The sequence below is a fragment of the Trichosurus vulpecula genome, chromosome 1 (assembly GCF_011100635.1).
Source record: "Trichosurus vulpecula isolate mTriVul1 chromosome 1, mTriVul1.pri, whole genome shotgun sequence".
NCBI lineage: Eukaryota > Metazoa > Chordata > Mammalia > Diprotodontia > Phalangeridae > Trichosurus > Trichosurus vulpecula.
The window spans coordinates 351,756,949-351,784,673 of record NC_050573.1 but is presented as its reverse complement, the minus strand read 5'-3'; the positions used below and the strand labels follow the sequence as shown (position 1 = coordinate 351,784,673).

Sequence of the window (27,725 nt, the reverse complement as noted above, 5' to 3'; positions counted from 1 at the left end):
TCCAAAACTGTCAGTGGTCTGTCAACCTATTCTGAGTAACTTCATGACCTAGCTGGGGCTCAGTGGGATCAGATGAATAGATCACCCTGCAGAAGAGTTGGTGCACTTGCTAATCTCCAAAGGGCATGATTCAGAACTCTACAATTTGGTGTTTCATATTCATGCCTTAGATAGATCTCCAAGGCATTTTGGTGGCCAGATCCATGGGACCTTTTAAATACCTAAAGCCCTAGCATTTTCTTTTTAAAATTTAAATGAAAAACAAAAACTTCTGTAGTGCCTTTCAGAAACCCCAAAGGTCTCTCTGTCAGCAACCAAAGAAAGGCATGCATGTATTGGGGAAGGCTTACAATGTTGGATTACTGTCAAAATGTAGGGTCATTAGACTAATGAAATCCCCTGAAGTCATAAATCTCTGCAGGGTGCAGAATGTTTTGAGTTCAGGAGTTCTGTTGTAAGATGAAGATGATTCTAAAATGTCTGAAAGTCTTTTGCCAGCAGGAGCATCATGGCTAAATAATGAGGCGTCAGCAATTCTGTCTTACTCCTATGGGATGGAGATGAGCCAGGAACCTTTGATTTCCTCTGCTCCTCCCCCACATCAAGGCGTACCTTTACACTGAGGTTGCGGCAGACACACTGTGCAGTTATCCTACTGGCACACCAAGGCTCCGACCTGGGTTTCAGCATGAATCAGGCATTTTTATCACTTGCTTTTGAACCATGAGCCATAAATCACAATAATATTTCTTTCCTTTGTGTTAGTCAACTCAGCTAAGTGGAGTGACTGCTATGATTTGGCTAGAATAACTATCCATTTTGCTACATTTTTATATTATAAACACTGGTAACATACCTGTCTGAATGATGTATATAAGCATTACAGAGAGGAAATGCGTTCCAAATGTTAAACTATGATTTTTTTTTCTTTTTAAAATATTCTACTAGATCAGAATAGGAGATGTGAACAAGTGTTGGTGTAAATGAACACTTTCTTTCGACTTGGCCATGCAGTTCAAAAGTAACCATACTTCTCTCATGGCCTGTGTCTAAGATTTTAGTTACTCTCAGAGTGTGTGTGCCTATCTGTGGGTGTTAAGTTATGAATGCATTAGGCAGAATAATGATAATACATGTGAATGGTGCATATAATTTAGAAAGCCCTTTCACATCCATTATTTCCCTTGGTAGTAATAAGGGGATATTCCAATCATAACTAGCATTTTCTGTGTCTGGGACAAAGTTTAACAAAACACTACTGGGCCAAGCAGCCCAAAATCACCCTTAGATTCACTGAGGGAAAAGAGACAAAGGCCTCAGGACACTAGCTACTGTTGGTAGAGACTCTAGGGTACGGTGAGGATACTCTACTAACAGTGGGTGTGGGAGGGGAGATCACCTGGGAAGTGGCAACCTGTGGGAATAGGAAGTAGGAAGGAGCATGAACCAATTCTGTAGCCTCCTATTTTAACTAGTTCTTGTTGATTAGCTACTAAGCTCGGGTTTTTCTGCACTGGTATTAGCACCTTATAAACTCTAGAACTTTGGACAAAAACCCCTTGCCCTGCCTTAGTTACATTCTGAAGCTGATGTAGAATCATAGTTAGAGTTCAGTGGGTCCTTATCTATTAAAATGATCTGGAGAAGGAAACCACTCTATTATCTTTGCCAAAAAACCCCAAATGGGGTCATGAAGAGTCAGACACAACTGAAACAACTGAACAACAAAGAGATTATATGGATATAACATCTACCCGATGCAGAATCCTCTCTACAATATCCTTGACAAGTGGCAATCTAAGCTATGTTTATAAAACTCTTCTGAAAGGGATCTCACCTCAAGAGCAGGCCATATCATCTTCACTTAGCTTTAAATGTTGCAAAATTCTTCTTTATATTGCTCTGAATATTCCTATAACTCGTGATCCTAGTGATGCTCGTTCGAACCATGACACAGTTTGATTACTCTTCCATGATATGTTTTCAAATATTTAAAGACATCTAATATGTCCATTATATATCTTCTCTAGTTCTAATCACTGGTGCCTTCAACATTTTCACGTACTGGATGACTTGAACCAATCTCCTCAGGAATGTTTCAGTCCTGTAGAATCTCTCTTAAAAATTAGTGGCTAAAACCTAATTGGATTTTCCCATTATTGTCTGTCCAGTTCAGATAATAGCGAGACTATTATCTCCTATGTCTTAAGAACTATGTTTTTTTTTATCATGGGGTGAGTCCATATATTTAGAGATGGAAGAGATCTTAGAAATCTAAGGCAATAGTCTTAGAGGCTGTTAGGTGGTACAATAGAGAGAGGGCTGGACCTGAAGTCGGGGAGACCTGCATTCATATCTGACCTCATATGCTTAATAGCTGTGTGGTGCTGGGCAAGACACTTAACCCCTGCCTGCCTCATTAGTAAAAATGGAGATCATAGCAGAACCTACCTCCCAGCGTGGTTGTAAGGTTCCAGTGAGATAATATTTCTTTGCAACGTGTTATATAGATGCTTGTTGCTGGCTCTTATTATTAGAACTGTGCAACAACAATGCTGCTTGCCGCTACTGTGGCTATGTAAGACCAACAACACCAGCATACAGAAGAGCTGCTAGCACAGGTTCTTTGATGTGCTTTTCTAAGGAAAGCAACTTTAAGGGGTTAACAATCTCAGTTTAATTAAACATATGTATATCATTCACTTAGTTCAGGGGGAAAAGCCAGCACCCTGAACTTCAGAGCAAATACAAAAGGAAGATATCAACAGATCAAATAACACAAACCAGTAGACAGGCTTCTAGCTTTTTGTCCAACGTCTCAGTACATAGTCTCCAGGGAAGCACCAATATCTAGGTTTTCAAGCCGGGGTCGGGGCTCCTTAACAATGGCTACCCAGATTCTCATCTGGTCAAATCACACAACACTCTTCCAGTGAGTGAGACTCCCAAGCCAAACACTAACCTCTGAGTTTACATACCCTGTTTAGGGTTAAAGGACATCACAACCATACTACTCAAAACCATATGATGCTTCTTTAGTCACCACAACCACAGGACTCAAACCTATGTGAACTAGGCTTTCCCTTGCTGTAAGCAGGTCATCAAAGACTCCAGATTTAATCAAAGAAACAAAGACCAGACTCATCAAAGACACTTGCTTACCTAAGTGCTCCAAAAGAGAAAACAGTAAAAAAAAAACAAAAAAGTCCTACCTTAATTACCATAACAAACTGTGAATGCCTTCAGAGGTCATTTAATAGGAAATATTTCTTTCCTAGCTCCCTCATCCTATACTGTGCTGTTGATTTTTTTTAAATCAAAAGATTATTGAATTTCATCTTGTTTGATTCCAAAGCATTAAGATGTTTTTACATATTGATTCTGACATGAAAGAAATAGATTTTAAATTCTTATTACGGGTCAGGTATTGTTATCAAATAAATTAGCTTCCTCCTCTCCCTCTCCCAGTTTTTGATATCCACAAATATAATAATGTTATCTATGTTCTTTTTGAAGGCATGCGTACTGAATAGAGCAAAACTGGTACAGAACCCTTGAGAATACTAGGTTCACATCATTCTATTAATCCACATTCTTTGAGTCCATTTGTTCAACCTATATTTTCATGCAGCCCACATCTCTGCATTTTCTCCCCATCACTTTTGCCAAACAATGTCATGAGGGGGCTAATAATTACATGAGAGAGGCAGTGTGATCTAATGGCAAGAGCCCTAGATTTGGATTCAGAGGACCTGCAGGCCAGTCTCAGGTCTACTGGTTGCCACTTGTGTGACCTTGGCATATGATTTCACTTCTCTTGGCCTCTCTTTCCCCAGTGTGAAATAAGAGGATTGGACTGGTCTAAGACCCCTTCCAGCCCTTGATCCTATGAAAGGAAGAAAACAAATATTTGCTAAACACCTCCTGAGTACCAGGTACTGTGCTAAGTGCTTTGGAGACCAGTATTATCTCATCTGATCTTCACAACCACCCTGGGAATTAAGTGCTATTATTATCAGCATTTTACAATTGAGGAAATTGAGGCAGACAGCATTTACATGATTTGCCCAGGTGTAGGGTTAATGGAATATACAATCTTCCCCATCCATTAATTGGCCTGTGTGACCACAGGTATTCCCTTTTTTCCTTGGAACAGGGGCCGTGTTCTCAGGTCTAAAGGTACACAGATATTTGAACTATGGATTTCTTGCTGCTTTGAGCTTTGGTCCAACTCATAGCTGTGATATATCCTGAGTCACATAGAGCCCATTGAGGGAGAGACTTGCCTAAGAGGAAGCTTGCTTGTAGGAAGGCTGTCATACCTTTTGGTACTAAGCTAATTAGGCACTGAATCACTGGGTTGTGATGCCTTCTGGCTCTGAGCCTATTAGCCAAAAGTATATATTTATATATATTCTGAGGTGAGATTTTTGCTTTGGGGGGTTGCTCATGAGAAGGACCTTTTGATTCCCTGGATAGGACTCTGAGTTTGTTAAGAGCCCCCCAACTACTCAGATATTGACACTCCCATGTATCTGGTGGTACATGCAGGTAGTTGTTTTACTTTGTTCAGACAGTTGGAGCCATGTCTGTTGATCTCAGTACTAATTTCTCTGCTTGCATTTTCTGCACGTTCAGGGTGCTGACCTTTCCCCTGAACTAGTGAATGATTTATATATGTTTGATTAAAGTAAGATTGTTGACCCCCTTAAAGTTGCCTTTCCTTTAAGAAAAACAGATTAAAAAACCTGTGTTAGCAAGCTATCCTAGGTGTGCTAGGGTACTTGCTGTTATACCAGGGTCACCTAGCTAGTAAATATCTAAGATTGGATTTGAGCTCATGTCTTCCTGACTCCATGTCAAGCTTTCTCTCCACTGTGCCACTTTATGCCCAGTATTATTTCATGTCTACCCCTTACAGAGACAGAGAAGGAAAAAGTAAAATTAAGTGTGTCCAACATGTCCTTTTCAGGTAAAAATATCTAGTACTTTTATGTAGCAGCATAAAGAGGATTCCTTTATATTATATTAAACTCAATTAGAATAGTTGAGGAATGGGATATTTTAATAAGCTGGGTTTTCAGGTTAGCCAGCAATAATTTGCAAGTATTTGATTCAGCTTTGTTGTTTAAAACTTTTATAAAGGTTATTAGTAAATTTTCCTCCCTTGGCAGCTATTCTTTTTAAATTGGTACTTCTAGAGTGTCTCAGGTACATCATTCTGAATATAAATTCACGGTATTCAGAACTATATAGGAAGATGAGATATGATGGATAATTTGCTGTCTGGAGAGTTAGAAAGTTTGAAGCTCACCTCAGATATTTCCTAGTTGTGTGACCCTTGGCAAGTCTCTACTTCTTTGGGCCTCAGTTTCCATATCTATTAAATTGGGATGATAATAGTAGATACATATGTGTATATATAAAATACATATACACACATATATGTATAAAACTTGGCAAACCCTGAAGAGTGTATACATATATATATATATGTCATATATGTATATACATACATACATATATGACATATATATACACTATACAGAGAGTGTATGTGTATATATGTGTATAATATATGTATATGTGTATGTATTTATGTATACATATGTATATAAACTTGACAAACCCTGAACCTTGAAGCACTATACAGTGTCCCAAAAGTGTTAGTGAAGCTTTAATCTTTAATAACTTGAAATTGCACTTACTTTTGGAACACCTTGTATTCATTTGAGGTATTTTTAGATATAGGAAGTATAGGGAGACATATAGAAGACTTATTTATCCTAGTCTTGCTTCCATGAGAAGAAATTGCCAATTATTCTGAACCTTAGCAGTCTTACCAAAGGATAAAATTACCAAAGATAACAAACAATGACCTCTAAAGTCTCCTACTGCACCCTTCCTAAAGTTACTTAAATGTCTCTCTCCCTCTCCCCCTCCCTCTTTCCTTCCTTCTCCCTCCTCCCCCCTCCCATACCTCTCTCTCTCCCTTTCTCATTCCCTCTCTCTTGTTCTCTTTTCTCTCTTTCTCAGATGCGCACACGTGCGCGTGCGCGCGCACACACACACACACACACAAAATGTAGTAGATAAGAGAATTCTATATCCCCACAAAAACAAATTTTCTTAAAGCATCCTTCCACCTGTTAGCATTAAATGCCCATCCTATCCCCCATTAGCCACTGCTATTTACATGTAAACCACTAAGAAGTTATAACTCTTATCTAGTTACTGGCTGAGGCCAAAGATCTGTCTTATAGGTGCTGGTAACCTCTGGTCTTTTAAACAAATCATTTTGGGCAGCTAGAGCCATGACTCATGAGTCCAGAATTATTTTAATTTGATTTGGAGCTGTATAAAATAAGCTAGGTGTGCTAATGATGAGTGCTGTACAAAATTCTAAAACGTATGCCTAACCCATATCTCCCCCATGAAAGATAACACTATTTTTTTAAAGGAACATTTTGCATGTAGAAAAAAAAAAATCCCAGCCAACTTAAAACACACACGAGCAGCTGTATGAAGATATGATATCTAGAAGGGAAGCCAAGTTAGAAAAGTTGTTTAATGGGCCAAACAAAACAAGAAACAATTAAGGCCCAGTTGGCTTATTTCTGAAGCCCCAGATACCCCTACATGAAAACCTCTGAAAGTTAGGAGAGGGGAAGGAGGCTGGATACACTAGAGTGTTAAAATCCTAACACTCCAATTTAAATGTCTAGGACATTAACCCACCCTGTAATGACTAAAAATATAGGTCCATGTTGCCTTAAGATGATAGACAAGATTTCTTTACCTAAATTTTCCTCTTAAGAAAGTTAACAGCATGTTAAGGAAATCCTCTGAGCTGGAGGCTATTCAATCAGTTTAGGCAAATATCTTTAATTTTTCATTATTCCATTTTCATTTTTGAATTTGCTTAGGAAGAATGACCATTTTCTCTTATAAATTGTGCATGTACAGGTAGTTCCACATGTTTTAGAAGAAACATGAATTAAGCCCCACATTTTTAGCTTTGTTTTTAGTAAAACAACAACAACATACTTATGCATAGGAATTAATGAAAATTGAAAATTAATTAAAAAAATCTGGAGTAGTAATATGATTTTAGTAGAAAGAGTGCTATATTTGGAGCTAAGAGGACTAAAATACAGTGCTTAGAGACTGTATGATGCTGAGACAGGTCAGTTAACCTCTCTGGGTCTCGGTTTCCTCATCTGCCCTCTCTGTTCCTTCCAAACTGGTCAACTTGCTTTTGCCCAAACTCAGCATTCCATTTTCCATTGTCAGGCCTTTCTTTGCACTGGCTGCCCTGACTGTCTAAGTCACAATACTGCCTCTTCCTCTCTCCATTTGAAGCCTTAGCAGAAATTCTCTCTGCTGGGGCTCCCCCTTTCCCTCCAGGGGAAGCCTTTCCTGATTCCTCAGATTGTTCAGTCTCCTTCCTGCCACAAATTATCTTGCAGATTTACAGACAAGTGAATGTAAACTCCCTGAGGTTAGGCACTGGTCTTTATTTTGCTTTTGTATGCTTAGAGCCACATACAGGGCCTTGCAAGAAGTAGATATTTAATAAATGACCGTTGAGTTGAATTTAATTGAATCTGTCACTTGCGGATAATGACACGTGAACTACCTGCCTCACACATTTGTTGTGAGGAAGGTATTTTGAAAATCTTGAAGTAGGATAATGGGGGAGCTCAAAGTCACAAGTCAAATCAAGTCAAAAAGCATTTACTAAGTGCCTACTATGTACCAAACATTGTCCTAAGCACTAGAGATACAAAGTGACAAAAATAGCCTCTGTTCTCAAGGAGCTCACAGTTTAATGGGAGAAAAAAACATGCAAAAAATCCCATGTACAAATAATACACATACACATATATAGACATATATACACATATATATGATAAATGAGAAAATGAGGGATAAACATCAGTACTCTATCCAATTTTAAATAATAATAACAACTTTAAAGAGAAATTAGTTCAAACCTGTCATTTCACAGATGAGGAAACTGAAACCTAAGGAATTTAAGTGACTTTTGCAAGGTAGCCAACAACAGTGATGGGTTTGAAACAAGGATCTCTGATTTTAGAACCAGTACCCTTTCCACAGTGTATGCTAAGCAAATTCAGTTATAGACAAGATTATTAGAGAGATGAAATGTCTGAGTAGCTTAAAAGAACAAACTATGTCTAAGTACTTCTAAAGCACCAGTGAACATGCAGAGACTATATAGTTGGTTAATTTGTAAATGATTATTCCCCATTCACTAAACTGGTGACATTTTGAGTAATCCTCTGTTAGCCAAGTTTGAGTCACTATATACACTAAAATGTAATAAAGTTTAATTAAAAAAATCTTTCATTTAGATTTCCAGGTGATACACTAATATAAGCATGTTTGTTAATTTATCTACTCCAAGTTTTTCTTGGGTTCCAGTTCTGACCTTTGATATAGTACATGTATTATTAAAGATTTCAAAAAATGTAAATTACATTTATTTTAAAAAGCAAGTTAGGTAATTCTATGGGGTCTACATTTTATTTTCTATGTAATAAAAATAATAAAAATGTTTTAAAGGGTTTCACATCTCAAAAGCTATGTATAATGCATTTTAGCTATTTTGATTAGTTATTGTTCAGTTGTTTCAGTCATGTCCAACTCTTCATGACTTCATTTGAGGTTTTCTTGGCAAAGACACTGCAGTGGTTTACCATTTCCTTTTCCAGCTCATTTTACAGATGAGGAAACTAAGGCAAACAGGGTTGAGTGACTTGTCAGCTAGTAAATGTCTTAGGTCTGATTTGAACTCAGGTTTTCCTGACTCCAGGCCCAGCTCTCTACCAACTGAGCCATCTAGCTGAATCTATCAGTGTTTATAGCAGATGCTAAACAGTAAATGGCAAATCAAGATGTCACAATTTTGGACAAGAGCCTCCTTCACTCTCTGGTCATAAATATGAAACAGTATTGTAATAAATTATGGTGTGAGTTTTTAAGTAGATAAAGAGATCATCTTCCCCCCATCTTTTTTATTAGAATAATAAAGATTTTTTTAACTGTCTAAACCCTTTTTTCTTTCCCCTTACTGCCACACACATACCACTGCTAAACTGGCTGAAATATGGGCCTTTTATTTTTTTTGAAAGTGGAGAGAAATCCTTTCATCTTTCTTCCTCAGAGCAGCAGTAGAAGTCTATTTGAGCTTGGAAAGTACACAAAAGTCATCATTATTTATGTCTACCCTAAAGGTAAACATGAATGTCTGAACAGAAGAATTAGGGGATCTATAAGTGAAAAGGGCAAGGGTGGGACAGAAGATGTTTTTCTTTTTTAGATCACTGTTACAACTCTTGCAGGAGCCAGAATTCTCTGGCATGCTAGAAATATACCATACTCTAGCACCATCACTCACCCCTGTGGCTATCTCAATGGTAGTCTAAAAAATGGTAGAAGGTTCTATAGAAACTTTTTGTCCCATAGTCATCAGGTTCTAATATTTTTATACAACTTATAGGATGCTAGGCCAAAAGCTACTTTGAGGTACTTTTAAAAAAATTTAAAGCATTCTTCTAAACATTTTAAAATGGCCAAGATAGAAAAGCAAAGGTATTACTGATTTCAGCAAGACTTTGCATGGTGGAAAAAGGTAATGAATGAAAGAAAGAAAAGAAAGAATGAGAAAGAGGAAGTCAGAGTAAAAGGAAAAGAGAAGGGGAAAGGGGAGAGAAGAGAGGAAGGGAAGGGAAAGGAAGGAAAGAAAAGAAGGAAAGGGAAGAAAGAAAGAGAAGGGAAGAGAAAAAGGAAAGGGAAGGAAGGGAAGAGAAGGGAGGAGAAGAAAGGAAGGAAAGGGAAGAGAAGGGAAGTAAAAGGGAAAAGAAGGGAAAGAAGAAATGAAAGTAAGGAAAGGGAATAGAGTTTATTCAGTGACTACTCTGTACTAGGTTCTAAGCAGTGATATTACAAATACAAAACTGAGTTAGTTCTTACCCTCAAGGACCTTACGTTATAACGGGGAAGAGATAACATATGGGAGGTTGGGAGGATAGGTAAGGGGGTCTTTGCTCTGTCTAGTCACAAGGACTTTTCCAGAGCAATGGTAGTATTGATTTAAGTATTGTTCCCAGAGCAAGATTTGTTTTTTGGAGATCAGCTTTGGGGGATCACTATCCCAGGTGGAGACAAGGGGGAAATAGCAGAGGAGACTCGAGATCCCTGCCTGGTGAATAGGTGGACAGAATGTGAAGAGAGTGACTTTGTTTAAGTGTAAAAAAGCTACATTTCCAAAGGAAAAACAAAACTAATTGAATTCAGGCTTTGTGTTTAGAAGTCTGGTTTAATTTTTTGTTAATTGTAAACCTGTAGCATTATGTTTGGAAATCCAGGTGATGGAGTACAGGTGTTTTTCTTTTCTTAAGCAACTTAAGCAATGCTTACAATTATTTTTTTACTAGTATCTGAATACTTGTGAAAGCCTTTATCATCTCTTTACATACAATTCTTTAGGAATAAAGAAGAAGGCAATGTTATATAAGATGATCCAGAAATCATATCTTTATGTGACAATTTCTCTGGATAATAAACAAAATTACAGTATAATGTGTTCACTCTCCCTGTCCCATTTTTAAAGAGGCCAGTGTTCTAATACTGAAAAATATATTTGCATTCACCTATATCAAAGCATATAAACCTTGTATGAATCTGTTTTCCCCAGCTAAATTTTCAACAGGAAAAAAGTACATTTTCATTTAAAACATCAACCTTAAGTAAAAGTTATAGTCTTCACAAATCAGACCTCAGCTCTCTAAAGCAGTAATGCTGCAGGGTGAAAAATGTAACCACACAATAGTATAAAACGTTTTCATGTTCAGCTTGCAGGTTTCACATAAGTTCAGGGCAAACAGAACTGACACAAAAACCCAAATTCTTGATATGCCTCTGACTAAAGTCCCTAAGAATGTAGTAGTCATAAAGGAAAGACCACAGTCTCCTAGACTGTTTAGATTTGTCTGAATACGATGCAAGACAGGAATCTTTGTACCCCTTTTCCCTCCTCCACACCCCTTTCAGGGATAAATGCTGGTCTAACTGTAAACAGCTTAATGAGATAATGATATTCAAATATTACTTTGCCACTGCTCCATTATCTTAGAGTAGGATTTCTTGTTGGTAGAACGTTTTCAACAGTAAAGTTTTCTTTTCTGTTTTCTAATATAAAAATCATCAACTGAACTTTTATTAATGAAAAACAATGACTAATGGGAAGAATAAATTAAGAAGACCAGAGATCAAGTACTATATCAACTTGTTATTTTCTAGTTATCTGTTCTTTTAATGAATTTCTTGGCCCTAACCTATTCAAAAAGTGGCTATAGGTTTGGGTGTTCTTCCCAATATTTAGAAATAAAATCATTGTCAATGATAGGAAAGTCCATATTTTGGATCAACTTCCTAGCAAAAGAGAAAGTCGCTTCCTTTGTAGAAAGAAGTACATTGTCATATAGACTACTACAGTTTACATGTGTGATCAATCAATCCATTTAAGGAAACCCTTAAGACTAATTTTTTAATATACTTTCAGAAAGGAAGATTTCAATTTTTACAGGGCTATTTAAATATGTAAACATATATGTATTTGGGGGTGGTGGTGTTGAAAGAGCGACCTGGTTTGGCATAAGATGATTAAGGTAGCCAAGAAATGATGACACCGCCATATTGAAAAGCAGTGTAAGTTTTTTGCTGAAAAGCCTATCATGGAATCCCAGAACTGAAAAGACTTCAGAAGCCACCTAATCCAACCTGTACCTGAACAGAAATGTACTCTACACCATCCCCGAAAAGTTGCCATTCAGCCTTGACTTGAAGAACTCTAGGAAGGGGGAAGCCACCGTTCTCGTGGCAGCCTATTCCAAATTTGGATAGTTCTAATTGTTAGGAATGATTTCTTTACTATGGAGATGAAATCTTCCTCTCTGAAACTTTGGCCAAGCTCTGTTCTCTGGTGCCAGTAGGACATAGTCTAATTTACTCATTCACAAGCCAAGCTTTCAAATACTTGAAGGTAGCTATAATTTGTACCTCAAGTGTTCTTAGCTCCTGTTTAAAATCTGTCCAGTTCTTTACTGTCATGCATTCTAAATGCTATAACTTTTAAGTGAAAGAAATAACAGCTACCAATTTCCCAAAATATCAGATTATCACTATAACAAATGACTATATAGCATTCCTAGGACTAAGACAGAATACAAAACCAAAACTTTGTTCACTGAATGTAGTTCACAATTTTTCATTCCTGTAGTGAGATGTATCTTTTCTTTTGTATGTGACATAATACCATTTCCCTTCCATCAGCAGCAGATCATGGCTTTTTCTTTTTCTGCTTCTGAGGCTATATCTTAATTCAATACAAAAAAATTATTAATTGGATACTTTGTGCAAGTATCTTTGCCAAATATTATGAAGGTTTAAAATATAATCATGCTCTCAAGGAAGGTTTTTTAGTTTTTTGTTTTGTTTTTTTTAACAAAAAAAATGAGTGGGGGGTAGCATTATCAGATCTCTCCTTTAGAGACATTATATACTTCTGAGTCACATGATCATCAAGATGAAAGATTAGTCATTCTCCAGAACCCTTTAACACTGAAAAAAATAAGGAATCATGTGCCATAATAAGAGAAATTAAGAAAGAGAATCCCAACAATGCCAAGTCTTTACAAATTGAAACTAGAGAACTAATCCTTCACTCCTTCCCCACCAACCTCTATGCTCCCATGGTAGAGAGACCAAAGCTGACCCCCTTCCCCACAAAAAAGAAAACACTCAGATTCAAATAGCAGGCTTTATCTCTGCCTGACCATATGAAGAAGAAAGCTAGGGCTGAAATTGTTCTGCTTCCTGACTAGAAAACAGCACTGGCTTAGGGATGGCCAAAGATTCATAGACTCTTCCAGAAGTACCTTCTTTGCCCCTCTATATCTTGAAAAAAAGAGGAAGATGGTGATTCAGCCCAACTAGGAAAGGAACACAGCCAAAAGAGAAATTTGGACAGGGGGCCTATTATGTAATTGTGCCAGGCCTGAAGAAAAATGAAATAAATCCACATAGGGCTAGGCTTGTCACTCCAGAAGCTATTCTGGGCAGGGGTAATCTGGCAAATCTGATATCCCACCAAAGGGTGATGAGACTGAGGGAGGCTTGTAGGTGATCTTAGACATGTACTTCTTAGAAGAAGAGGGAGATCCAGAAAGTTAGAAACATTGGGAATAATAAAAAAGGTTGAAACACCAAAGATTTCATGAGAATAATCCTCTACTCAAACCCAAGGAGGTTTTGAATCACCAAAGAAGGTCTGAAACCCTTAAGGAGAGGTGAGTAATAAATCCTCAAAGAGAATACTCAGTTCTCTTGGAACCTATTTCCAGACAGAGGAAAGTAAATCAATACTGAAAGACATACAGAATCCTATGGACTCTTGAGACAACATGGAACAAAAACAAGACATTCCAGAATGGTTCAAAAGAGAAATCAAGTCCCCAAAATAAAATGAGGGCAGTGATAAATGAAGGTTTAAGTTCTCAATTTAGATATATTTTTAGCAGATCAGAAAAAAACTGAATCCACAGTGAAAATTCTCTTTAGAAGGTAAGAGATTAACAGATTTAAAACATACTTTATGAGATTTAAAAATATTTGAGTGACCAAAAAATTATTTTATAGAGCTAGAAAAAATAATATCAAAATTTAACTGGAAGAATAAAAGGTCCAGAATATCAAGGGAATTAATGAAAAGAAATGCTAGGGAAAGTGGTCTAGCCACACCCAATCTTAAATTGTGTTATAAAGCAGCTATCATTGAAATCACTTGGTACTGGCTAATTAATAGAGGAGTAGATTAGTGCAATAGGTTAGGTACATAAGACACAGTTGATGATTATAGCAATCCACTGTTTCATAAACCCAAAGACCCCAGCTTCTGGGATAAGAACTCACTGTTTGACAAAAACTTCTGGGAAAACTGGAAAATAGTATGGCAGAAACTGGGCATAGACTAATGTCTGACACCATATACCAGAATAAAGTCCAAATGGGTATACGATCTAGGTATAAAGGTTGATACTATAAACAAATTAGGGGAGCAAGGAACAATTTATCTGTCAGATTTATGGGGAATGGAGAAATTTATGACCAAACAAGAGATAGAGAACATTATGAAATGCAAAATGGATAATTTTGATTGCATTAAATTGAAGAGTTTTTGCACAAACAAGCCAATGCAACCAAGATTAGGAGGGAAGCAGACAACTGGGAAATAATTTTTATAACTAGTGTCTCTGATAAAGACCTCATTTGTAAAACATATAGAAAGCCGAGTCAAATTTAGAAGAATACAAGTCATTCCCCAATTGATAAATTGTCAAAGGATAGGAATAGGCAGTTTTCAGAGAAGAAATTAAAGCTATCTATAGTCATATAAAAAATGCTCTAAATCACTACCGATTAGAGAGATGCAAATCCAAACAACTCTGAGGTACTACATTATACCTACCAGATTGGCTAACATCACAAAACAGGAAAGTGATAAATGTTGTAGAAGATGTGGGAAAGTTGGAACACTAATTCATTTCTGGTGGAGCTATGAGCTGATCCAACCATTCTGGAGAATAATTTGGAACTATGCCCAAAGGGCTATAAAAATATGCATACCTTTTGACCCAGCAATAGCCCTTCTAAGGTGTATCCCAAAGAGATCATAAAATTGGGAAAAGGTCCCACACATACAAAAATATTTATAGCAGCTCTTTTTGTGGTGGCCAAGAACTGGAAATTGAGGGGATATCCATCATTTGGGGAATGGCTGAACAAGTTGTGGTATATGAATGTAATGGAATACTATTGTGCAACAAGAAATGATGAGCAGGCAGACTTTGGGAAAACCTAGAAAGATTTATATGAACTGATACTGAGTGAAGTCAATAGAACCAGGAGAACATTGTACACAGTAACAGCCACACAGTGCAAGGGCTGATTTGATAGACTTGGTCCTTCTCAGCAATTCAAGGACCTAAAACTTTTCCAAAGGACTAATGATGGGAAAATGCCATCCGCATCCAGAGAAAGAACTATCAAGTCAGAATGCAGAGTGAAGCAGACTCTTTTCTCTTTTGTTTTTCTCTTGGTTTCTCCCATTCATCATAATTCTTCTATGCAACATGACTAATGTGAAAATGTGTTTAATAGGAATTTATGTGTAGAGCCCATATCGGATTGCATGCCATCTTGGGGAGAGAGTGGAGAGGGAGGGGGAGAAAAATTAAAACTTATGAAAATGAATGTTGAAAACTGAAAATAAATTAAATATAAGAAAAGAAGAAAAGAAACAGAAAACATTTAAGTGAGAAGAAAATCTTTCAGAAAAGAAGCAAAAACTAAAAATGTTTAACTTCTATGAATTTCAAGTGTTCTTTAAAGTGAAAAGTCATATCAATGAACAGATAGAATTTAAGAATTATAGATCTCTCAGAAAAATACAACAAATCAAGAAACCAGGACACTAAGATGAAAGAAATAATACAAGAATAGGACCCCAAACTTCTATGTCTATGCATATGTGTGCATATATGTATATATACATATGTGTATATACATATGAGAGCAGAGTATTGAACTAACAACAGAAACACAAGAAAGCAAAGTATAAGTAATGAAATCAATCACCTCATGTTTAGATGTCAATTTTTTAAATGAGAGAAACTGACCTTTCAGATAAAACCTAAAGAACAATGATCGATCATCAAGGGATAAAAAGAAGAAAAGCTGTAGAAAAATGTAAACAGAACTTAAAGAAATGATATGAAGATGGAGGAATAGAGCTGAAAAACCATGGACTCAACCCCATGGCTCTCAGAGCCAATTGGGCAATCAAAGTGTTGTGTAGTACAGAATAACAGAGTAGGAAGGTATGAAAATGAGAAAGAGAAAGTGAAGGACACAAGGAATGAGTTAACAGTAAAGGGGTGGTGTTTTCTGTAGTTTCTTGGCAAAAGAGTGTCATATACAAAGGATTTTGTATGGAGGTCTGAAATAGGGGGTTATCTCCCCCACCATGGTGGAGAAGAACCATGATGAAGTATGCCTCTATCAGAAAATAAGGTGTACAGAGAGGACTAGCACCTCTTATGCGAGGGCTTGCCAAGCCCTCCTCAGGGCTACTTATCCACCTTTGTTGTCCATTTGGTACTTAACTCTCACCTGTGGCTCCAAGAAGCTGTAGCATGCACAGCAGCCACACCACAGAAAACCATCTCAGCAGATAGGCTAAACCATGTTGAAGGTAACCAACATCCATCAATGAGTTAGGGGCATGTCTACCCCAAACATGTGAAGACTTGCCCCAGAGGAATGGCGAATGAGAACAGCTTATTCCAATGGCCTTGAAGGCTGCTGAAGCAGGCACTGTGGAATACTTAGAAATCAGTCGGTCATTAAAGAAGATGTCAAGGTCATCCACTGCATCCTGGGCCATCTCAAGTCATCTTGACTTTTATCTTGCCATTGGACTTGATGACTCTGGAAGAGAGAATGAGGCTGACAACTTTGTACAACTTTGCCTCACTTAGATTCAATTCACATGCAAGTAAAGAAATTACCCCATGATATCATTGGTCTCCTTTGAAAGCAAAGGACAAATAACAACAACAATATGCCTGCATTGGAAAATGTAATTTAATAATGAATTTAATGTTGAGGGAAGTTTGTGCATTGGGAGGCCACTTTCTCCATGGGCAGCATCTTTGCCCTAGAGAAAGAGTATTCTACTACTGATACCAGCACTAATAGCATTTATATAATGCTTTAAGGTTTGCAAAGTACTTAACATATGCTATTTCGTTTGGTCCTTTCAAACGCTATGAGTTGGATCCCCCTTTTACAGATGAGAAAAATAAGGCTAAGTCAGGTCAGAGTAACTTGCCAAAGTCACACAGCTACTAAACTCCTGAGGTGGGATTGGAACTCAGTTGCTCCTAACTCCAAGCCCTATATTGTATCCCCTGGACCACCAAGCTGCCCCTATGTTTGACCTCTTAGGAGCAGCTGACACAGAATGCTGGGGTATGGGGCTGATACATCTAAAATTTATTATTAGAAAGGCAGGGGGTAGAACTACCCCACACATTTTGAGACACATAATTTCTACCTTGCGGCACTGCTTTTGTCCAGCATCCTGTCCCTGACAAATGGATACTTTGAAGTGTGAAGTACAGCAGAAAAAAAGGATGATGGGGCAATGTTCCTTCAAGAGTGAAACTAGAAAGAAGGGAAGCCTGTAATAGTGTGGTAACAATGGAAATTAAAACAGAGGTCATACAAAAAAAAATTACAGTAATTGGCAACTAACTAGTTTGTGGAGGAGAAGATCCAGAGATATTCAGTTCAAGCCTGGATGTTTGGAGATATGGTAATGCCATTAATGAAACAGGAAAGTCATGAGGAGGAGTTAGTTTGGACAAAGCAGGATGAAGATTCTACATGGCGTGTGTTAATTTTGAAGGGCCAGTAAAACATCCAGATAGAGCTATTTAGTTATAAATTCAGACTTGAAACTCAGGAAAGACCTAGAGACTGGAGATTAAAAGGTGAGAATTATCTACATAGATGTGATAGTTGAAGGCATAGGAATGAATGAAATCTCCAAGGAAGATAGTGGAGGGAGAAAGGAGGCCCAAGAGAAGTTAGGGAGTAGGAGGTGGAAGAAGAGAAAAAGAATAATTTGAGTGTGAATCAGGATGCTATAGTGTCATAGAAACCAAAAGAAATGAAAGTTTATAAAGAAATCGATAGTCAATCATATAAAAATACTATGTAGATATTAATGAGGATAACAACAGAGAAAAGGACTTTTGTGGATTTAGCAACTAGAAAGTCATTGGTAAACTTTAAAGAACAGGCCCAGTGGAATGAGGGTCAAGAACAGATTCTTTTTAATGATTATGGAATGAATTGTTAGTGAGAAAGTAAAGGCTATGCTACTTTTCTAAGGACAATGGTAAAAATGAGCAAAGTAACTCAAGACAGTAGCAAGTTCAATTGGAGCTTTCTGTGAAAATAGGAGAGTAATGCCCTTTCTAGGGCTACCCCCCACTCATAATTGCAGGTTGCATGTCCAAGGAGGTGACTACCTCCATGATCAACATACTCTATGAGTGCACATTCCTAAAACTGTAGCTTACAAGCCCTTACCAGTCAGCTTTACTTTACTTGATAGCCAGTTGACATAATTAGCTCAAAGCAAAGGCATTTACTATGGAGAAATAACAAGAACTGGAGCTACAAAACTCCAGCACCACCACCTCCATAAACCTGGACAAAATTCTCTCACAAATACACACAGTGTCAGTGGGAAGAGTGGGAACATTCTCTAGTAGAGGAAAATGCATCAGTAGTAAATATAATCAAAGTATCTCATGCCTCTGGCACTACAGAACTCTAATATTCTTCTTCTTCTCATGGTATCCTCATATTATCCCCTCATGGAAATAGCTGCCCTAATGGAAAGGTCATATAGCTGGTATCCTTGAACCTGTTCATCTCCATAGATAAATTCCTGACTGCCAAGATTAATTCTCTTAGATCAATATTTTCCTCTCTTCTCTGTTGCCAGTATGTTGTTCCACATTCTCTGTTTCCCTCCTAGATGCAGTCTCTCCTGCTGAATGAGTAGATCTTATACAAGACATTATAGTATTAGAGGTAGTGTTAAGTAGAAAGGGACTTTCACCTTCACTACTGTTTTCTGGTAAAGATATAAAAGAAAAAGCAGACCCATCACACAGTTGGCCTCTATAGCTTGCTCTCTTCTCTGCTACTAGAGGTTGTACTTTTAGCATCCCTCAACTGACTACTTAGAGAATATAACTTTATTTTTAAAGATCCATTAGGAGTATGCCTATCCTTCTGGAGTTAATAGTTTACCATTGTATAATTCCATGGAGCTTGAAGACTTCTTATCTAGTAAAGGTGTATCAAAGCTGCCTCCTAATTCCATCAAGTTTGACTGATACAGATCTTAAAAGTTGCACTGTTACCTGCCCCTTTACATTTTGTAATTTCATCGGCTAGGCTACTAGGCAGTTAATTGATCAAGAGCCTCCAGATCAAATCATCCCACTGTAGAGGTAAAATGAGAAAGTTTCTAAGGACAGGGAAAAGAACTAGTGAAAAAAGGGGGAAATTAAAGATGCTGAAGAGTAAGGGGACATTGATGACCAAGTTCTCAGGGTTTAAGGCTAGAAGGAATGGGATCAAGAGCACAGGTGGAAAGTTTTAGACTTGACAAAGAAAGGGAGCATTCTTCCTCAGGTATAAAAGTGAAAGAATAAAGATACATAGAAATGAGGTTCAGATGACCTTGACTATTATAATAAAGTAAGATTACCTAAGAGTAGGGCAAAGAGTTGCTTGTGGAGCTAAGAGCTGAAGGATAATGGAAAACCTATGGAATAGCCATTGTAGGGAATTCAATAAGTAACAAACCAATCAATAGAACAGAAAAGGACTCTTAAGTAACCCTGAGGGTTTATCTGAGGTTAAATAGTATGAAGGGTAATCTGCTCTTTTGTATTAGCGAGGCAATAAACACAACATTGACAATAATTGTGAATATGCCTGTGTAATTCTGTATGGCAAAATGTGAGAAACTCTCCACATAGAAGATAGAAGAAGTAAAACATTTATTCAGATACAAGAAGACCAAATCCCATAACCAATAAGTCCAACCCACCACAGCAGCGAGCAACTCCCAAAACCAGTAAGCCCACTTTATCATAGCAGCGAGGGACTTAAAACACAATATCACAGCATGGAACCTCACCACCACAAAACCATCCACCCCTCTGCTGGGGCCTGCCCACAAATAATCACTCACAGCACAACCATGTCTGCTCTTTCCCTCAGTTCTAACTGCTCTCTCTGAATTTCCTGTGACACACCTTCCTTTTCCCCTCAGCAAGCTCTTCCTACCACATGTGACTTAGGCTTCCTGTGACGTAAGCAGGTCACATGGCATACTAATGGGTGGGAAAGATCTTCAAATCTAAATTGTCATTGCAATTCCATATAATTTTGTCACTTTCTCTAGCAGGGTTTGGCAGCCTAGGAATGAGAATAGACTCACGAGGTTTGGATGGTGGTAATTATGTAGTGGTAGGGATTAGCAAGTGGTAACGGCATAATGTCAAGAGGGTGACAGATTCAAGTATTGTAGTGAATATATCACTGAATTATCAAGGGAGAAAAAGACTGGAGGTCATTAAAAGAACAAAAAGCAGGTTTGTTAAAAAATAATAGTATAAAAAAGTGAAAACTTAGAGGATTTTGAGGTGGAGAATGTCAGAGTTCAGGGTCTTCGAAGTAAAGCCCTTGCAGGTGGGTGGCTGAATTAGACAAGATGGAGGCCTGGATGTGATAAGGTCAAGTATCTGTGAACCTATGGTGTTAGAACAGATATGGGAGTCACTTCCCTTAAAAAGGTAATAAGCAAGAAATGGATGGATATATTAGGTTAGAGGGGGAGGGAAGTAAAATACATCGATAGTCTCTGGTTGGTGTCCCACATGTTTGTAAAACAGTTGGCTAGGATTAAGGGTGTAGATTATGGCCATGGAACAGAAATTAAGTTAATGACATCTGCACCATTACCCCTATCCAACTAACAGAGCACAACATTTGGAATCCTGGTATGTGAGCTTTTACAGCGTTGAGTGCCTAATATATTCATTAGGTTTTATTCAAATACACATTGGATCTTAATAAGTAATCAGTCATCTGTCAGGCTGGCATATTTGGTGCCCTTTCCTGGATTTCTTAGACATATTTCTTTTAGAATTTTTCCTCTCTTCATATTTATGAGAATTTTTTTGTATGATTCAGGAAATTCAAATTCAATAGTTGTAGAATTTTCAGTGACTGCAAAAGCTAGGTATATAAAAGTAGTTTTCTCAAAAAAAAAAAATCTTGTGCTCATAAAGCCCTTACATCACTTATACATTCTTGCTCATGGATTCATAGACTCATAGAATTTTAGAGCACTAGTTAAAGAAAGACATCATAGCACTGGCTAAACTATCAGACATTATTTCTATGTTCTGCATGTGATATCTTGGAATAAATTATCATAAACCCTACAGTGCTTGGCTGCTGTCCCAATCGGGAACATTTAAACCAGCTGAGCTAGTGTATGAGGTCTATAAATACCGGGTTCTCCCTTTATCCATGGCTAGTTGTTGGGATGTTGAGCATATGTGAAACTTGTTAAATATCAAGGACAGTGTTTATATTATCCATATAGACAGATGCAAATGTAGCTAAATATTGCTCTGCTCATATTCAGTTCTTACTGACTGATAGCTCATACCAATTATAATAAAATAAATGATATCCCAGAGTCCAACAGAGCGTATTTAACTCATCTCAGAATTCAGCATTGAGCAAGTTAGAAGATTAAATGTAATATCTCTAACAGAATTTGCTCTGTAATCTTTATAATGTTATTACTAGAGGCCAACATTAAAAAAGTTGATTGCAAGAAGTATAGCAGCAAAGGACAGTCAAAGAAAATTATTCAAATAACATTCCATGGTCTAACAACATCTAAGGCCACCCATGATTCAACTGAATCTGACCATGATAACAAGTCCAGCCAGTGGCTTCTCTGTGGCTCAGTAGGAAAAAGTAAAGAAGGCAATATCCAGGTGTCTTGAAGAGGGTAACTGAATAGTTAGTTTCTCTGGGACTTGAGCCAGGAGGTTACATAAACATTGGATTTTGGTTTTTTTCCATGTAGTAGACATATTTATTTCTGGCATCAGGCTGATCTCTTTGAAAGCACCATGGTGAGACCTCTTTCCTGTAGAAGGTGGAATTAAGCTATGCTTATGGTGAAAGATGATGTTGACTGCAATTTTTAACTGGATCTTGTTTTCCTGCATGAGGATTCATGAGGTTTGTGTTCCTCAAACATGGGATAAACTATATCATGGAGTACCCTAATTCTGGCAGCTGAATTGCTTATCTTCTAAAATAGTGGAAAAGAAAAAAAAAAGAAAAGACAGCATTTTCTCTTTTAAAGTTTCATGGAGAAACAATCTATTCCTCTTTTGTTAAAGTTATTTTCAGAATGATTTCAAGAAAGAAAATATTGCAGATGTTACAAAAACCACAAAAATATTTATCTGGCCTAATGTCAGATTTTTTTTTGGCCAGGATCCCTATATCAATTAGCAGCTCCATAACCCCAACTCAACAAGCATTTAATATGTCTTCCATATACAGAGTACTAGGCTAAACACTGAGAAAGATGGAAAATAAGAAATAGTCTGCATTCACAAGGAGCTTGATATTTAGTAGGTGGAATATAGCACATACACAAATGCTATAATTTCAAATGGGAGTACGTGCATAGAAAAGTGAAAGCAAAGTGCCTTGTGAGAACCACCATTTATTTCTGGCTGTAGGAATCAAGTAAGATTTTATGGTGGAGGTGGCGTTTTAGAGAGTAGGTTCTTAATAAATGGTTAAGATTTCAACAGGCAGGAATGGTTAAGAAGAATAGGACATTACAGCTATAGGGAATGGTGTGAACAAAGTCATGGAGAAGGTAAGTAGCAAGTTAGTCCAATTTGACTGAAGTACAGGGTACTACTGGTAGGAAGTAGTGTGAGGAAAGGCTTCAAAGGTAGAGTGGGGCTTGGCCAGATTGTGGAGTGTCTTAAATGCCAAAGTAAGAAAGTATATGTCTTCCATTATTTCAAACAATATGTATAATCCTCATTACTTTTTAACTAAGAGACTACTACTTATATTTTAATTTCAGCACTTTTGTTACCTAGAAGGGAAACCCAGCTTACCCTTCCAAAGGTGCTTCGTTATATAATTACCACAGGCCTCTCTTCCTTGTCCTTTCAGTAGTGAATCTGGTTAACACTCTTTTAAATCAGGATATTGGCATTGATATTGTCAACAATGATACTGTATTTTTGATTCTGACTTACTTAAAATATGGTTACTGGTTAAAAATGTGTTGGTCGTTTACATCTCAAAGCACACTGAGAATTTCTGGTGATGATGATTACACTGTTTCACATATACGTGTGTATATATGTAGGCATATATACACATGTGAATATATATACATGTATGTAAAACAGGTATTATATGTATATATGGATACAGAATTGTATGTTAATTATTCTAATACTGACCACTTTCCTTCCCATTCTACTTTCTCCCAAACCACCACCATTCTGTGCATGTTTTGGGGATTGGCCTGCATCAGGAACTTTATTCTTTGTTGCCAGAGCTATAAAAGTTCAGATGTGCTGGACACACTGGGAATCATTCTTAGAAAACTGACTCACCAGTCAGGAAAAGATCATCTCTAAGATTATTTATCTATGACTCTAACTCCAAGAAACACTAAAGCAAAGATGTGGGACAAGTCAAGGAACATAGAAGGAGCAGGGCCATCATCTTCACGTCCCTGTAATAAAAGGAAGAAGAGACCACTGAGAATATTAAAATAGTAGGAAGAATGTGAAATTTCACATTCAGTCTTTAAAAACAAAAATCCAATGAATGTTTGAGATCAGTGGGCATTTTCTGCAGAATCACTTGTGATTTCTCTTACACATTAGCCTCTGGGGAATGCATGTAACCTTGCAGCATTATCAATGGGAAGATCATTCATTTTAAAAGAAAGATAAGTGAACTTAGGTCAGCTTGAAAATTTTAAAATTCATGTTATACACTTGAGTTTTCCCCTGGCTGTCCATAATTGGCTCTCTTGAGAGGCAGGAAAAGATATTTCAGCTATTAGAAGAGTTGAAATCGCATAATAACTAATGGAGGTTTTGGAAACAAGCTGTCCTTAATACTGTAGCTAGACTTCAACTCCATCCAAAATCATTTAAGTAGCTTATGAACAGTATCAGTTGGGTTACCAATCAGCAATGGAATGAAAATAGGCTCATTTATTTCTAGTACTAGCATTTAAATGAGCACATATGTATGTAGAGAAATATCTATATATACTGGTGAATACACATGCATATGTACAGTTTTATGAATAGGGAGAACTCAGCACTTAAAGTTGTATGAAAATCAACCACACCATTATCAGCCAATTTTCATCAAATGAACTCTCCAACTAGGTTAGTCAATGTCAAAAAAAAAAAAATTGCCTCTGCATATGTAACATTTCTCCTGGGATCTCCTATAATCCTTAGTTCCAAGTATATTAACCAATACAATATAACAAGAAAAGCCACTGGGTTTTTCTTTGTTCTATAAAAGTCAGCCATGCATTTTTCAATCTAAGGTGAGATGCTGTTCATTTTCTTGAGCTCTCTTTTCTAGAAAAAATATACTACAACTTACAGTTGCCTCAATCCTATATCTCATTTTGTCTCTTAGAGCTAGCTATCTGTATGCTTCACTGAAACTACAAGCTTTAACATGTGGTTTTCCTTACTGTCAACATCTCCCACAATGGGGCAGTTTATCTTCTTTTTTGTCCTCCCATGCTCTGTTTCTGCTCTACTTCAAAATGAACATGAAACTCAGAGACACCTCTTTTATGCTAAAGTGATATGGCAGTTTTACAGATATTGCTTCCTGGTTAGGCAGATGCACTGAGCCCTATAACCAATGGGTAGAATTAGTTCATTGCCTATGAGAGAAATGCCAATGTCCCTGAAAGGAATGTAAAAGCAAATCAATGAGTAAAAATTCTGCATTACTGCAATGTCTTGAATTGACAAGACATTGTTTTTATTGATAATGGTGAATCTACCATCTTTTTCCTTAAAAAAGAAAATCAAAAGATCAACGTCCATGCAGTAAAAATGTATAAGTGTTTATAAGATGAACACTGTCATGAACATACCTGCATGGTTTGGAATCGAAAAGTATGAGAAACTCTCTAGGTAGAAGGCAGAGGAAGTATAACATTTATTTAGACTTCAGAGGATCAAATCCAAGGACCAATACCTCCAATTTGATATAGCAGTGATTATATTCCAGAGCCAGTAAGCCCACCTCAATGTAGCAACAAGGAAATTATAACACAGTATTATAGCAAGGAGCCAAGTCATCCAGTAACCTTCCCCCCTCTAGGACCTTCCTGTAAACAATCACTCAGGAATCCTAACTGTCTGCTTGCCTGCATTTGCTCCCCACTCAGTTCTCTGGTCTCTATAGTTTCCTGGTTTCCACTCACTCTGCATTCTTCTTGGTCTGAATTCTGGCTTCTCTTCTGACTTCTGAATTCTCAATTCTCAGTTCTCAATGGCTACCTTCTGGGTGTTTGTACTCTTTTTTGAGGCCTGAGGGCTTCATACCCAATCAGCAAAAGAGCATGGGCTTGAGGCTTAGTTTCTAGTAAGTAAAAGGATTAGGCCTGCCTACAAACAAACCCCTAATTAGGCTTCCCTTAACTGGCCCCACCTGAGGTCCTTTGAGTGGGTGGAAAGGGTCTTTAATCCCTGATTGGCATCGCAAAGGTGTGGGCCTGCCTCTAAACTGGCCTCCCTTTGTTGGCACCACCTATGGCCTAATCAATGGACAGGAAAGATCTTTCACTTACTGATTGGCCTTACTGAGCACTGATTTAAAAGTTAGTTTACATGGTCAGTTCTTGACTGTGCTACTTCCTAGCAGTGCGACCTTCAACAAAGTATTTTATCTTTCTGGGTCTCATCTTAAAAGAGGGAGGAGAAGAGAGGTGAGGGAGTTAGCTAGATAAACTCTTGTCATTTACCTGTAAATCCTAGTTGACACCTTTAACCAAAACATTTACATTGTTTTTAGCCATTGAATTAAGGAATGAGAAGACTCTTTTAGCATTCCTCATTCTTAATTGAAAAGGAAACAATGGCATTGTCTGAAAATATTTAAAAGCATTTTAACTCCTGGTTCAGGGTATCAGATTTGAGGAAAAGGTCCAAAATATCCATCTCTCTTTGGCTTGTAAAGTAGTGCTCAAACCAGAGGGAAATCTTTGAATATAACTTATGTATAGCTAGTTTCTAGGTTTCACAGATATAGGTAATGTGGTCCCCAGATCCCATACAAGCACTCAAGGTAACATGAGTAACTTTATTAGGTACAATATAGCCTTTACTTCACCCCATAGAAAATACAAGTGTCCATAAACATTTCAAATAGGATGTTCTGGAACCATCTCAAATCAGCATATCCAAAACAGAACTCATTACCATTTCCCCAAATCCCCTTTCGCTTTCAAATTTCCCTATTGCCACCAAAGGTACCATAATTCTTCCATTTCCTCAGGTTTATCATTTCAGCATTATTTTTGATTCCTCACTGCCCCTCACTGTTCCATCCTCTTCCCCATCTAATCAGGTTCCAAATTTTGCCAATTTTCCCTCTATAACAACTCTCTCATACAGCCCCTTCTAACTACTCAAAATCTACCACCATCATTCAGATCTTCATTACCTCTCACCTAGTTATGGCAAGTCTCCTAATAGGCCTCCCTACCTTATCTCCTCACCCCCACACCCTGCCCCCACTCCATTATATCCTCTACACTGCTGCCAAAAAGATTTTCCTTAGGTCAATATTTGACCATGCCATTCCTCTACTCAGTGAATTCCAGGGTTTCCCATTGCCTCTATGATCAAATACAAACTCCCTTGTTCACCTTTTAAAGACCTTTACAACTTTGCCCTAATCTCCCTTTAGAGATGCGTTATATTTTGCTCCTCCTCTTATATTGTGCAATCTAGCCATCTCGGCTTTCTCTCTGTTCCTCACATATAGCAGCATATTTCCTGTCTCTATTCTTTTGTACTGGCCATACTCCATGCTAGAAAAGTACTTTCTCCTCCCCTCTGCCTTGGGAAACCTCTCTTCCTTTAAGATTTGGCTTAAGCAACACTTTCAACATGAAGATTTTCATGGTCCTGCCCCCCCACCCCAACTGCTACTGTCCTTTCTTCCTCACTACCTCACATTCATCTACTTTTTTTAAATTTATTTTATAAATACCTACATATACCTATCTATGTATACGTACACACATATTTATACGTGGAGAGAGAGAGAGAGAGATATGTCTGTGTGTGGGTATGTCTGTGAGTGGGTGGGTGGATGTGTGTGTGTGTGTGTGTGTGTAGGGGTGAGGGTGGGTGGATGTGGGTTTGGGCATGGGTGTACCAATGATTGCTTTGGTCCTCACTGCCTGAAGTCAAGTGAGTTATATTTCTCTCCTCCCCAAGGGTTTTCCTATATCCTTCAATGGAATTCAAAGTGTCTAGTCTCTCTGTCACTGGCTCCATTGTTGCTCAGTTGTTTCAGTCATGCCTGTCTCTTTGTGACCCTATGTTTCAACAATCTGGCTAGCAGCTGCTGCGGGGGTGTAAAACCACCAACAACCAGCTCACAGAACGCGGCAAGCCCAGGTCCTTTTGATCTGCTTTACTAAGGAAAGCAATGTTAAAGGGTTAACAATCTCACTTTAATCCAACATACAAATATCATTCACTCAGCTCAGGGCGACAAGCCAGCACCCTGAACTTCAGAGCAAATACAAACGAATTACAAACATCAACAGACCAAATACAACTCATAGCTACCAAGAAAACCATCAACATCTGAGTTCAGCCGGAAGGCCCTTAGAGTGGCTGCCCAGAGTCCCTGCT

At 37.7% G+C, this 27,725-nt stretch overlaps 1 protein-coding gene across 1 annotated transcript in view; it reads left to right on the top strand.

The window, feature by feature from the left end:
* Nucleotides 1-27,725, top strand: part of ADAMTS16 (ADAM metallopeptidase with thrombospondin type 1 motif 16) — a 261,983-nt gene that overhangs the window by 190,933 nt on the left and 43,325 nt on the right. The window lies entirely within an intron of this gene.